General features: G+C 34.2%; 1 long non-coding RNA gene across 1 annotated transcript; it reads left to right on the top strand.

The window, feature by feature from the left end:
• Nucleotides 1–12,075: 12,075 nt before the first annotated feature.
• LOC133815216 (uncharacterized) lies at nt 12,076–12,826 on the top strand. Its single transcript, XR_009884816.1, has 3 exons — nt 12,076–12,203; nt 12,427–12,512; nt 12,791–12,826. It is a non-coding gene; the product is annotated as an uncharacterized LOC133815216 (long non-coding RNA).
• The last annotated feature ends 2,716 nt before the right edge of the window (nt 12,827–15,542 follow it).

Raw genomic sequence — 15,542 nt, 5'->3', positions numbered from 1 at the left:
GAAGACACAAATACCACCAAGCTAAGAAAAGAAAGTGTAGATATTATTTTTGAGGTGAAGGTCTATTTATAAGAAGCTCAAACTCATCTTAGCCGTTGAATCCAATGCCTAATCTATGGTAAAAAAATGGAGCCAAACACCTACATTGGGATCAGCGAAGCCAAATGATAGGCTTACATTGAATCTCAAGGAATCATGAGGATCACCACCTCCAAAGTGTTTTTTTGTATACCACCAAATCGAAGAAACACACAAATGCCACCTACGCTTTGAAGATACCATGGCAAAGAGTCTACTAGAGCGCCTAAAGGCCCTCTCCTAGATTGGGGGACAAGTGTGGATGCTGAAATCTCCACACCAATGAAAGACTCCCAACTCTTTTCTGAAGCCTCTCAAAGGTCCCGATGACCATGACTAAAGCCTCGTTGGTCTCTTGGAGCATTGACTCAGTGAAAAAGGCATCAAACATGGTCTCAGCAATACCACTATTTTGGCATTGCGTCGTGCCTAACATAGCTGTTTCACACGAGTGGTCCAACGAGGCGCTCACCTCACGCTGGGACAACGATCTATCCTGGGAAGCATCGCGAGGCACTCAACCCACGCCTAGAGATGCGGTCTTTCCTAGGTAACTTTGCAAGATGCTCGCCTCATGCTTGACTTAGAGGTCTCGCTCAAGTACCTATGCAGGATACCCGATGTGGCCCATGCCTTCACCTCACGAGCCCGCATCTCGCGCCACACCTCACACATCACCCACTCATGGCCCCTGTCTCTGTCTCGCGAGGCTGCCCATGCTGCGCACCAGCATCTCGTGAAGCAACCCACACTGCACACCAGCGTCTCGTGAAGTAGCCCATGCTGTGCACAAGCATCTCGTGAGGTAGCCCATGCTGCGCACCAGGGTCTTGCAAGGCAGCCCACGCTGTGCACCAGCGTCTCGTGAGGTAGCCAACGTTGCGCACCAGCGTCTCATGAGGTAGCCCACGCCGCGCACCAGTGTCTTGCAAAGCAGCCCAGGCTGTTCACCAGCATCTTGCGAGGCAGCCCATGCTGCGCACCAATGCCTTGCACCATGATTTCGCATCGCCTTACACACCCGCCATAACCTCACGCCCCGTGGCATCTCACATGGGACATTACCTGAGCCTCCTTCCACCAGTGAGGCATCCTTTGCCTATCATTCAATTAAGGCACCTTTGGCCACTTGCTAGAGCATGATAACTTGCTTGCGACTAGCTCCTAAAGGAAGTCACACACATGCCTTGTCAAGTGTTAGGAGATGCAAAGACAAGGCCAAACTAGCCCAAAGTAACAAAGGAGGGAATGCCAGAGCACGGAATATGTCAGGCCAGGTACGTACATGTGTAGAAGAGCACATAGTACAAACCGAATGTCCACGCCAGAAAAGTAGTGGTCCTATGAGTAAGGTACTTGGTGTGATCCTCATCAGCCAATCTTTGACACTCATACTAAACAAGTGGTGGAGGTACGTCCAAGTACTGAAGTTGAGGTGCTCCAACAAACCCTTGGCATGTACTACAACCGACCACCACGCTCCTGGCACCACTACCACCTGTAAACTGAATATGCAGGGTCGTGTCCCCAGGGACCACAGTGTACTAAGAGTCATTAGTACTCTACTATAAGTATGACCTCCCTTCATCTGAGAAAGGGTGGAAAAGAGGGAAAAAATTTGGGAGAATTTTGTAACCACTCATTGTTAATGAAAATAGACACTCTACATTCTCTCTATTTTTCATTCTAAAATTTCAGCATTTACATTTTGTGTTCTTGAAACCGTAAGAAAGTTTGCTTGAAGTTTACTTGATTTGAATCTACTTCTTTTACAATTCACGAAGTCCTTGATCTAACCTAGTTGACGAGTTCTTACTGTCAACAATGATGATTATGATATGTTTACTATTTTTAATCTAATGTTTATAACATGTTTACTATTGATAATCTGATGTCTAAGAGTGTCGAGACTGATATTTGCACACAAGACGCGGCTCAGCCACTGAGAGCTGAGGTCAGCTAAATAAACACTGAGCTCAGCCTAAGCGATCCAGAGTCAGTGGGTTAAATAGAGGGTACCCTGAGTATTGTAGGATGATTATGATATGCTTACTATTGTTAATCTGATGTTTACAATATACCAAATACCTGGTTAACTTCCATATGGATTATTTGATTGTCTGTATTGTTTATGCTATGCTATATGGTTTTCTTGATGAGCCTTGGCTCACGGGTGCTATGTGGTGCAGGTAAAGGCAAGGGTAATGTGGACAAATCTTGAGTTGGAGAGCTTTAAGTGCGGGATGTACATAGTCAGCTGCGCCACGACCAAGGGATAGTATAGGGATAGGAAAACCTAAAAATGTGTATTTTTCCATTAGAGTGGCCTTTGCTTGTATATAACTTTTGAAAGCTGTAAATATGTCCTTTAAACCATGTTTTTGGGATCCCATGTATTAAACGTTTATTTAAATGAAAAAAATTATTATCCGTTTATGACCGAAATCTTTTAACCCTAGCTTGATTATGACTTTAGGGTAACATTTTCAACCAAATGACCTGATTAGCAAGTCTTGCACAATTATAAACACACAGTGTAACGGTCTTGGTTATCCAGGGCGTTACATATTGTCATTCTTGTTCTCATTGGCTTTTGGTGCCTTCTTGCCTTTCTTGGACTTCTTGCCCTTACTTTTTTCGTTGTCATTTTTCTTCTACCTCTTCTTTGTTTTATCCTTAGACGTTAAAGGTTTTTCCTTTGTCACATTTGACTCAACCTCTTTGGTTATGGTTTTGTTAAGAGACTCATATGTGTGCAGTTCAATAAACAACTAGGTCATGTTGAATTCCAACTTATTCATAATATAGTTGGTTGTGAATGTAGAAAAAGTAGGAGTGAATGATTCAAGTATGATGCTTACTTATGAAGGATCGTCAATGACGGCCCCATGTATTTGTGCTTAATGCATCACGTTGACCATGACCAAGTCATGTTCACGCACATAAACACCCTTCTTCATCTTAGTAGTCATGTAGGTTCTAGTAGCCTAGTGTCTACTTTGATTAGATTGCTAGTCAAACATAGCATGCCGAGATTCCATTATCTCAAAAGAAGTTTCCATGGGTTCATGTTTTGTTCTCAGAACATCATTCATGCTCAGAAACATGTAATACTTAGCCTTATTATTTGATTGGATCCATGCATAATGTTTGTCCTGAATATTTTTCAGGGCATTGGCAGCGAGCTCTTTAGGATATAACTCAATTAGGACAAATTTATGGTTCTCACAGATTAATATTAAATTCAGATTCGATTTCCATCTTATAAAATTATCACCATTAAGTTTTTCAAGTAAAAGTAAAGCAGTAATTGGATTGCCACCGTTCGACATCACTGAAATAAATAAAATACAATAATATTACTGTTAAAAAAATATCAATAATTTGGCAAGTAAATATGATTCATGAATGCAACAATTAAAACACATAAACTTATCATTTGTTATTCCACGATAAAATTACCAAACAAATATAGTGCCGCCTTAGGTCGGTCAAGTTAAATTTAGATAGCTTATAAGACAATCTTATTTTTATTATTGAAAACATAAAATAAATCTTATTTTCTCTTTTAAAAATAAAGTACCCTGGTTTGGTCAAGATATAATTATCCACCGCAAAAGCTTAATTGCATACGTGTAAGTGTAACCCATTATTTCTGAATTCATGACTTAACTTAGAGAGTGTCGCCTTAGGGTCGGTCAAGCCTAAAATACATCACACTTTTCTATCTTCGTAAAAGACAACCTTGGTATTAAAATATCTAGAAACCTTCCTTAGGGGGACGGATACAAAGCTGCCTCGAGGCCGTATTCATATTTCACGATATTGTACAAATAATGGAGAACATATGTCACATTGAGATGTTCACCTTCTCCCACTTACGATTTTACAATAAATATGTTTATTAAAACTAATCAATTAATTCTAAATTAGTTACTAGTTTATTGATAACCCTATGAATGTAATTAATTACAAAATACATTTAATTATAAAAGAGCTTGTTTCTACAATTAATGTGATCTAGATAATTACCCATTACCTTAATCTCACTTTAATAAAATACTTTTTAAATAAAGTTGGTTAACAAGGCCTATAAAAACCATTGCCTTTATTATAGTGTGATTTACCAGGTTTTAACTAAATTAAGACTTAGCAGTTTACATGCAATTGATTTCACCAAAATAATTCAGATAAACACTTGGGACAATCCTAGATAATCATGTTTCTAAAAGATGCATGATTGATCAAAACTGTGTGGGGTTTCGTGAATGGCATGTAATTTACTAATGCATTATCATGTTATCAATCAAACATTAATTTAAATAAATACAATAAATAAATAAACAATAAATTATGAACCGAGTACTAATGGGTATTTCTAAATTTACGACCCTTTGAAAAAATAGAAATAAAATTCTAAAATGGCCTATAGTTGTTTGCAGGACTCCAAGATTGCTTCTCTTCTCATATTGGTACATCTGTATAATTCTTAGGAATTTATTATGCCCAACGAATTAATTAGAAACTAATTTCCTATTTAATTTATTTAATTAAAACTAACTTTTAATTAGATAAAAAAATTTGTCATCTTTTCAAAATAGTTGAATTTAAATAATTCAAATAATAAAATTCAAATAATTATTTAAACTTAAGATAAGATCTTAACCAACTACAATATATTTTATTTTTCTAACAAAAATAAAATAAGATAATTATCTATTTAAATTCAAATAAATTAAAATAATAAAATAAAATGTATTTATCACAAAAATAGGATCTAGTTTGGGCACCAAGATTGGCTCCCTAGATCACTAGGGTCGACGCATGGAGGAGCAAGCCCAAGGGGCTCTTCAGCGCATGGTTGTGGCTGGGCATGGCTGGTCCGAGAAGGCAGGCGACCTGTCATGCGTGAAGGTTGTTCTTGGGCGTAGGGGCACAGCCAAGCCAACAACAAGGAGTTGCTCGGGCGCGGCTAGCCAGGGAGGCTTGGGCCTACGGCTTGAGCGCGCAAGAGCAGGGGCTTGGGTGCAGCCTTCCGCGCTGGTGGCTAGGGCTGTGAAGCTCTGGCTAGTTGTGGCTGGTGCTCGGGCTGCTAGGCTCGAGTCTCCTATTACTCTTGTGTATTGATTTTTAAATTTTAAATTTAAAAAATAAAAATTACGAAAAATCTTATGTCCTTTATAGCTTACACAACATCTAGAAATTTAAATTCCTAACCCAATAGCACCATATAATTAACGATCCATCATTCAACCATACATTCAAAACACATATCCATCTATTCAATATATATATATATCAACATACATATAACAAATGCAAGAAACTCACACATCATTTAATATATATGCATATATATATATATATATTTGTAAACTACTCTTGTACTCTAGATGTACAGAGCGCATGAGATCTAGAGAGGACTGAGAAGAGAGAGGCTATACAAATTTCTATAATTTCAGGTTTGGGAAATTCTATCGTTTCTTTCTTGAGAGAGTTTGTTAGTATAAAAAAAATATCTTTTTCAACTTATTTCCGCCTCTTGAAAAGTATTGCTTCCTTTCAAGTTTATAAAGATAATTAACTAATTTAATTAAGTTTTATTTTATTTAAAATAAAACTAATCAGTTACTACTTATTTAATTATTTAATTTAAATCATATTTGAAAATAATAATTAATTTAATTAAATAAACAAATTAATTTAATATTCAAATCCTAGGGATAAGAAATATCCCTAATAGGCGCCACTTACTGGCCCTCCCTGATTTTCTCAATACTTTATTTAATAAATTTTTAAGATAATATATTTATCTCAAAATAAATATCAGTTAATTAAAAATTAACTTTATCTGAAAATATCAAATTTAAATAAATATCTTATTATAAATGTTAATCTCTTTATATTAATACAAACATGATTAATATTTATTTTGACATAAAGTTTTTCAGAATAAAAATTATATAGTTAAATAATTAATTAATTCACAATTAATCAACTGTCCATAATTATCAAATAATTATTTCTTTGCCCTAGAAAATCAATTCATTTACAATTAGGTACTTCTCTCTACAAATCTTTACTTTGACATTTTTTCCCTTGACAGTGGTAGGACACAAGTGATGTGGGGACCATGAGCCTATAATACAAAGCTCCAATAAACTAGAATATTAATTAAACTTTTTAATATAATAATCTTATTTATCAATTTTATGATTATTCCACTATAAATATGGAATTGCACTCTAAGTATCTATAGAATTATTTTTTATAGAGTTTTCTAGAGTAAAAATATTATGAGAACAATATAGGATAGGAAAGAAAAGTTAAGTATGTATAAAAAAATTTATTGTAGAGTCTACATAATATATTTAAATAAGTCATGTCATTTTTTTAACTATCCAAATTTAATATTTTTTATTTTTAAATTAATAGATTTTTTTTTTGCAGCAATGAAATTTATTCATTGACAAAATATGATAATGTCATACAACCTATAAATCTAAATCGTTAGAAAAAAAAAAGAAGGAAAATTTTTCTAGCTAAACAAGTTCATCATCCACCCAAAGAGTATGCACTGCTAATCCATGAACAACCTTATTGGTTGTACGCCGACCATGAATTAGTGATACACTTAGAAATTTGGACAACAAACTTGTTATATTCTCTAACAAAATCCTTAAGGCATTGAAAAATGATGATCTTTTAGAGAAGGCCTTCGCAGCTGCTGTTGATGCGGTTTTTCACCAAGAGTAGATTAATAAATCTGAATAAGGGAGATTAGGCTTTTGTAAACCATAAAATAAGAACACAAGAAATTTTATGTGGTTCAGTGATTAAAAATCCACCTAGTCCACCAGGCTTTTATATGCAGAGTTTTTGCATACAAAATTCAGTCCCTTTTACTATCAATTTCCAATGTATTTTTATAAGGTATTTTGGTGGACAATATTGGGTTACCATACAATATATGGTAACTTACAAGAATGAGTAACTTCAAAAATACATAAATATCTTAAATATGCTAATTTTCGCGATAACATACATTTATTATATAGTGTTTACAAGTATTAATTGTGTATAAAGAATCTCTGAGTCTGTGGGGATTTACCCTTATGCGCGTCACAGGACTGCCGCGAGCTGAATGTATTCCTCAAACTTCAGGTGATACGCCAAGGCAATCTGACTCGAGTAATGCTCGAAGGCTGACGGGGGTGATCTGGGCGTTGTGTTATCTGATCCCTATCACAGACATTTAGGGCGATCTGGTGGATCTCATGATAGGCCAACTCAATGATATAATATTGAGCTATTTAATCTGGAGTAAATGAAATATCTTTAGAGTCTTTTAACGTTCATCTATTTCTTGACAATTGTACCTCGAATAAGACGATTTAGCTCAATTTAGCCCCCCAAGTCCGTCCTCATGTATGACATCATTCTTGACATGCAAAGTAAGGGAATTTCTACTTTTGTTGTGGGAAAATGTGCCCACCTACCCACTTGAGCGTAGGACACATGTATGCTTGTTATACGTGTTTGTTCGGGATTCGAGTACTGTGACAATTGTCTTGTAAAAAATTTGTCGCTATTTGGTTCATTTAATCTTAGTCCTTAGATCTCGAACTGCTTTGATCGTGTGGCTTAGATCTTTCTCTGAAATTTACATATATATATATACATATATATATGTGAGTGTAAAATCTGATTCTTCACCACCTTTGCATTCAAATTTCTATTCTTTCTCTCTCTTTCCAGAAATTCATCTACAATCTCGACTTTCCTCATCCTTCCAAACTTCGATCAAGAACTAACTCATAAGTATGTATTTTTTTCTCTGCTTTATAATTCTACATGTTTAGGAAGTTTTATATGGAATTACTTACACGGGATCTAATTTAATTTCATGTATATCATATATTAAAGAAATTAATATAAGAAAACCTAGAACATGTTTCTATAATTGAATTTAAACAAAGATAATGATAAGAACAATTACATTATATGAAGCGAATGAGTTAGTCATTCCTTCAATTTCTATAACCCTTGTATCCTTTGTGTCGTAGGGTATCACCAAGAAACTGAACCGATCTTCAAATTTCTTCACAGCCTTCCATAGTATCCTTAGAATCACCTAGACTAGAGTAGGAAATTCTTAGAAAATATAGAGAATGACTTTTTGTTGTAGAGAGAGAAGAAGAGAAGAGAATATAGAGTCTTAGAAAATGACTTTTTGTTGTAGAGAGAGTCCAAAACCCTAAAGTATCAAACCTAGATGTTCTATTCACCTGTTTTCAACTCTCACTTAGCATTCCTTTTATATGCCCAATTAGGTCACTTATTTAACTAAAAAATCAATAAAATAATAGGTAAATTCAGCCCTTTGGTCAAAATTCTCATGGGCTATATGCCCATGAAAATTTTCATTTAATTATAAGCTCGTTGGACATAAATTCATGGCTCATATCATTATTTATTGATTAATTAATTAAATAAATATTTAAAATCTTTATCAAATTAATTATTTATAATTTGAACATTTATTTAAAATTATTTATTAATTTAGACACCAATTTTGTCTTAATTAATAAATTTTCCCTAAAATCTCTTTTGTTCTCTAAATTGCATAACTCTGTGAAATTATTCAAAATTGACCTGGTCAACTTTGATAATTATAATTGATAAATAAATCAATTAATTGAGACTATCTATATGATTTTATCCAAGGTACTGTGGGGACCATGGGCCTATAAAATCAAGCTCCAGTAAGTTATCATAATTTTAACAAATAAAATTTCTAACTTATTAATTCCTCGTGAGTCCACTAAAGACTCGGAATTGCACTCTTGAATTCATTGAATACTCTATAAGCAATATAGATACGTTATTAATGATCCATTGTTACAACTATAATTATCACTCAATCCTCTATAGACGGTCTACAATGAGATGAGACTAAAATTCTGTTTTAGCCCTTATTGTATTTTATCCTTAAAACACTTAGTTCCTTATAAATGATACTTCAGTAAACTAAGATTAATTACTGAAATGAGATCTCTATCATTTAGCACCTCGAACTAAACTAAATAGAAATTATTGTTTTACTTCTTTATCATATTCTATAAATGTTCTTTATCCACGATTAACACTCACACTCAATTATACAACCGAGTTCCCAAAATGTAAGTATGGGCTAGTTCGTAGGGTAAGTTGGTAATGAACATGTTAAAGAAATCAAATAATACAATCATTTAGAATACTAACCACTCAAAATTAAGATTGAATTGACATATGGTCAACTATATAATATGACTATAATAGATAATAATACTATGTTTACTTATCTATCTATAATCAATATCGGGCCAGTCCGATGTAACAAATACACCCGATCTTATCTACTTTGCTAATGTTATGGAAAGAATATAGCAATACAATGTGTAAGTAGATCATATCGTAGATTGGCAATTCAGTGTAAATCCTCTGCATTGACTAATCTTAGGACTAACTTATTTTTTAACATATAATTATATTTATTTTCCATTATGATTACGTCACTATAAATATGATTAGCTATATGCTCAAGATTTAATAGAAGCTTATATTAAACAAATAATCATAAAAATAAAATATGTGAGCAAAGTAATTGACTAAGTCAAAAATGATTTCTATTATTTTATTGATAATAAAATGAGATTACAATGCAATTAGGTTTTAATTAGGGCATAAAATCCCAACAAACTCCCACTTGCACTAATTGAAACTAATGCCTTAATTCTACTAATCTCATTTCCTTGATATGCTTATCAAATGTTGCTTCTCGTATTGTCTTTGTAAACGGATCCGCAAGATTGTCTTCAGATGCAATCTTCATAACCTTCACATCTTCGCTGGTGCGTGATATTATCGAATTATGTGATACTTCCTTTCTATATGCTTACTCCTCTTGTGACTTTGACGTTCTTTCGAGTTGGCTATCGCTCCTGTGTTATTCATGCATGGAATAACACCAAGATCTGAATAGAACTTCTTTAGTCAGACTATTTCCTTAGCTGCTTCAGATGCGGCTATGTATTCCGCCTCTATGGTGGAATTTGAGATCGCGCACTGCTTTACACTTCTCCATATCACAACTCCACCCCCCAAGAGTAAACACCATTCTAGAAGTAGACTTCCTGTCATCGACATCAGTTTGAAAATTTGAATTGGTGTACACTACAACATTTTTTACCAAATATTACGGCAAAATATTACATAACTTTAGAAGTGCTATTAATACATGCCAAAAAAAATACAGGGACACATTATCGGCGCCAAATGAAAAGTAACAGGCGCCAAATGAAATTTTACTTCACAAATAAAAAAGCAAAATAAAAAATGAAGAAGGGTTTTCTCTATTCTCTCGTTCTCTCAGTCTGAATCCCTAATCTCTAATCTCTCTCCCTATTCTCTTGTTCTCTATTCTCTGAATCCCTAATCTCTCTCAATCTCTTCCCTCTCTCCCTTAGGCTGAGACCCTTCATCTTTGAGCTTCCAACCCATTCCCCTTCATCTTGTTCTGTCCGAATAGTTGAGCCCAAACGTCATTCATCGCTGATTTTAATGGTAAGGTGACGGTGACGAGGTGTATGCCGTCGGGTTGAGGTAGATATGGCGTCTCAGAATTGGATTTCGGGACAAGAAGGTTTGTTTATGGAGGCGGAGATTCGAATTGGAGGGGTTGTAGGATTACAGTGAGTTCTTCGAATAGGGATGCCAATGGCAGAGGAAGAAGTCGAAGTTCGAGCTCGAGTTCGAGCTCGAGTTCGAGTAACGAGTCTAGCTCGTTTCTTTCTCAGAGCCAAACTTATGCTCTGTTGAAGCACCAAATGGAAGTGGCAGCAAAATCTAAGGTCAGGGTTCGGGGTATTCTCCACTCTTTCTATTAGGATTTTATCGGATGCCAATCAGAGAGTTATGTATTTATATGTTTTGGAAGTTATAGGACTATGAAGAGGCTGGGAGGATTCGCGACTTGTTGAAGTTATTCGAAGAAGAGGAGCCGGTTTTGTGACTGAGAGAGTTATGTATCGGAGCACGGAGAAAAGGCTCCCAATGTTGTTTACAAAGGCAAGGTTGACGATGAATTTTATATTGCTGTGAAGCGTTTCAATAGGTCGGCTTGGCCCGATGCTGGCCAATTTATGTTTCGTGCTCTATTTACTCTGACTCTTATGGAGAAAGAATGTGCGTGTTTTGATGATATTGTTTGGCTGGTTTTGTTGATCCATTGTGCTTGTTTTGGGTCTTCAGGAGGAAGCCAAGACGGTGGGACAGCTGCGCAGTGAGCGCTTGGCAAATTTGATTGGGTGTTGCTGTGAAGGCGATGAGAGACTCCTTGTTGCTGAGTTCAGGCCTAATGAGACTCTCTCTAAGCATCTTTTTCATTGTAAGGTGTCTCCTCCTTTTGTGTGTTTTTCTTTTTTCTCTCCCTCTTTGAGTTGATCTTGCATTCAAATTTGATGGTTACAAGGTATTTGTCGATGGGAAAACATATCAAATTTAACAATATATGAATGAAGATCATCGATTGGTTTTATAATTGGAGAGAGTTTCTTTATTTCTGGTGCACTTTTTGCTTTAATCACATTATGCCCGCCCCCTTAGGAATTATCTCAATATAATACATACATTAGGATCTATAAAAGGGAAATGAATTGAGTCTTTTTTTCTTCTTTATTTAAAGGATTCATTTATGCACCATAGGCATATAATTGATTTTAAAGGTTATCTATTTTGAATTGTAGGGGATACCCAGCCTATGAAATGGGCAATGAGAGTCTGGGTGGCTTTGTATCTGGCACAGGCCTTAGAATATTGCAGCAGCAAAGGGTGAGCACTATATCATGATCTTAATGCTTATAGAGTCTTGTTTGATTAGGTACTCTTCCTTTTCACGCTTTCTCTGTTTCTGAAATTTTTTGTGGCTAGGGTGTCTCTGGTAAGCTATTCCTATTTTCTAAAACCCTGAACTTGACAGGATGGTAATCCAAGACTCTCCTGCTTTGGTCTTATGAAGAATAGTAGAGATGGCAAGAGCTATAGTACCAACCTGGCTTTCACCCCTCCGGAATACTTGAGGACAGGTACTAATCATGGTCACAGAGAGTGCAATCTTCATTCTTATAATATAACTTATGTTTACTTTTGCGAATTTCTAAGTAGCTCATAATTGATTTTGTATAATTTGGACAACCAGAACGATGCCTTTCCCACCACATATATATAAATTTTTTACAGAATCTTTCAACATATTGCACAAATTTATTCAAATGGAGCAATAATTAGTTATTCATTTTCCCCTGCCAGGAAGAGTGACATCAGAAAGTGTGGTTTACAGCTTTGGAACCCTGCTACTTGATTTGCTAAGTGGAAAACACATTCCACCCAGCCATGTAAGCTTTCTTTTCTTTACAAAGCTATATTTAAGGGGGATGGTTACACATTGACTTTCAGGTGAAACTTTTAACCAACGATAGTAGTTCATAATGTTTAAGTTCGCTTATAGTTGCTGCTATTATGTCTTTTACAAAGAATGTAGTGAGACAAATTTCTGAAGAAAAAAAAATGTTTCCTACTTGGATTCTGATTATGATGCGAATTATGGTCATATTATCAAAATAATTTTAAGCTAATGAGATATATCTAATTTCTTAATTTCCTTTCCCAACAGGCACTTGACTTAATACATGGTAAAAATATTTCTATGCTGATGGATTCATGCTTAGTCACCTGCCCCCTTCGAAAAAGCTTATTCTTTTAGGATTCAAATTATTAGTTTCTACTTCATTATTTCGTTGGGTTTGAAATAGAATAGTAGTTTTTCGATCCAAATTAGTAGTTTTATACAGAGTTATTGTTTTTCTTAATGTAATTTACGTTTTTCTTATTGTTGGTTGTGTCTGTATCTTTTCCCTTTTTCCTTAAGAATGGAGATTTTGAGCTAATAGTGACATCTAAAAGTTTAAAACCGATTCTGGGATTAGGGGAAATCAAGAAGTTTAAAAGATATACAAACTTAAGCTTTTTGCCCTAAAATAACTTTTTTGTTTGTAGTACATGTGCTTTTGGTTCAAAAGTTGGGAAAAGATGACAAATTTAGAGTGAAATGGGAAAAAGCTAGGATGCATTGTAACTTTCATTTATACCCATATGAAAGGCTTGGACCTGGTATTTTATGTTTCTGTGTGCACTGATACTACTAAACCAATAGTTGGTACTATTGGTTTCACATTAAAGACAGTGTTTTCCCTGCCAGTAAAACAGGCTTTGCTGCTTTTGTTGAAGTGATGTTAAAGTGATGTTTGATTGTTTTCTAATGAATTACTCCTATAATTAGACAGACTTGATAAGCTTCTAACATAAGTGATCAAATTAGAAGACTTGCATAATTGTTTCTTTGTGTTTACAGAGAACACTTTGAGGAAAATGGTTTGGAAAAAGATCCAACAAGGAGCTCTCACGATATTTCTTTGACCGGCCTTATCATCAACAAGGTATATTATTTTGACTTCAATGAGGTTATACTGCAACAAATGGATTTTATGGGTTTGGTAATTGTTTTGATTTAGTTTGAGATTGAGTTTGAAGAAAAATAATACAGTTTTGGTTTTTTTCTTCTGTTTATCTGGATTTATGGCTTGATAGAGATGATAATGGGTTTTAAGTCTCAAATACAGTAGTTTTAAGGAAAAACTGAAGTTTAGGTTTATATTTTTGCATTGAATAGTATTTTTATTTTTTTTCTATGAAGTTTCAGGAAAGATAAATACAACATTTAAATTTGTGATTAACTTATTTAGTTCTAGTTGGCCAAATTCTTAGACAATTCACAGTTAATGTAATAGGGTGTTCATGTAAGATGTTAATGATGTTGGGTATTATGGTCTTGCAGCTAAGCTTCTATGGAGGGAGCTAAGCTTCTATGGAGGGGTGCTGAGTGTTGGAATGAGTGTTTAAAGCTTTTGGGCATTGCTGAAGCAGCAGAAGCATCAATGGATTCTGACCAGTTAAGCTCTGGAATTTCAGATTTTGATACTCACTTTCAAGGCCTCATAGTTCAGAAAAGGTCTCTTTCTCTCTCTCTATATATATTTATATAACTGCAGTTGTCTCAACTTATTTCTATATTCTATTCCATATTTGTCATTTGTGAAATGTTCTGTTTTAACTAGTGTGAAGTATATGGTTGTTGTTGATGAATGGAATGCACTAGTACATAATGGAAAACTAGGCGAATAATGCATTTACAATAATGGAAAACATTATTGTATTTGTGTATACAATAATGTTTTTTGATTTGATAATCTGATATGGGAAATTAGTAAGGAAAGATGCTTTCATGATTCTTGATGGTGGTTTTGTACCAGGTCAGCTCAAATTATATATTTCGCTTCTTTGTTTCTTTGAGTATTTCTTCATTTTCTTGTTGCCAAGGTTATTATTTTCTTGTTTCTTTGGGTTTTCTTTAACTTTTTGTTTTGTTTTCTTGATTTATTCAGATTTTCTTTCAAAGCTCCATTTTACCTTTCCTCTGTTTTTTCATTTCCTTCTCTTTTTACTGTTTTCTATTTTTTTTTTCTCCATTGATTTAGGTACATTCTCTATGCCTCAATCTCTTTTTGCTAAGTAATCCCCCATTGATTTAGATACGAGTAATTTTATTGATTTGATTTATCAATTTTGAAAAACTAATTAATTGTTTTGATAAGGTTCAAGGAGTATTGAAAGATCCAAAATGTTCATGGGGTCTTGAGGTATGTGCATCACTTGAAATAGATTTTTATCAATTCCAATTCTTAAGTATTTATATTGAAAAATTCAATCTGACTTGGCTTTTAGGTTTTAGTGCTTTTTCTTGAATGAGTTTTCAATTTTGATTTTTACTAATATTATGTGCTTAAGATGTGCACATTTGGATATATAAATATGGAGATTTCTTTATTAATAATAGGACAAATCCATAATTCATGTGTTTTGATATGAAGTTGAAATTCTGCTCTTGTATCCAACTCTAGTTTCTGTTGGTGGTTATAGTTAATTAGTGTTGGAAGATTAGGATAAAATATGTTTGCACATTTTTTGTATATTAGTGCACATTTTTTACAGTATATTTTGGACTTTATTACAGGCTCTCCCATCGATTGGCAAGGAAATAGTTGAAGTTCTGGATATACTGCCGAGGTGGTTTGATTTACAACACATGTTTGTTGAAGGTATAGTTTATTTATTTATTTTTCAAGATTTTATATATCTTTGATTTTTTGCTCTCTTTAGGTGCATTTCCTTAATATTTAGTTCTATTTTTGACATGGATAACAGGTGCTGGAATTAAGTATTTGTTAGAATATAATGATATCTTAATTATTTTTGGTATTTTTAATGTTAGATGATAAATTTTAAAGTTCATAATTAAAAGATGTAAA

Source organism: Humulus lupulus, chromosome 1 (genome assembly GCF_963169125.1).
Source record: "Humulus lupulus chromosome 1, drHumLupu1.1, whole genome shotgun sequence".
Classification (NCBI taxonomy): domain Eukaryota; kingdom Viridiplantae; phylum Streptophyta; class Magnoliopsida; order Rosales; family Cannabaceae; genus Humulus; species Humulus lupulus.
This window is presented reverse-complemented; position numbering and strand designations above follow the sequence as displayed.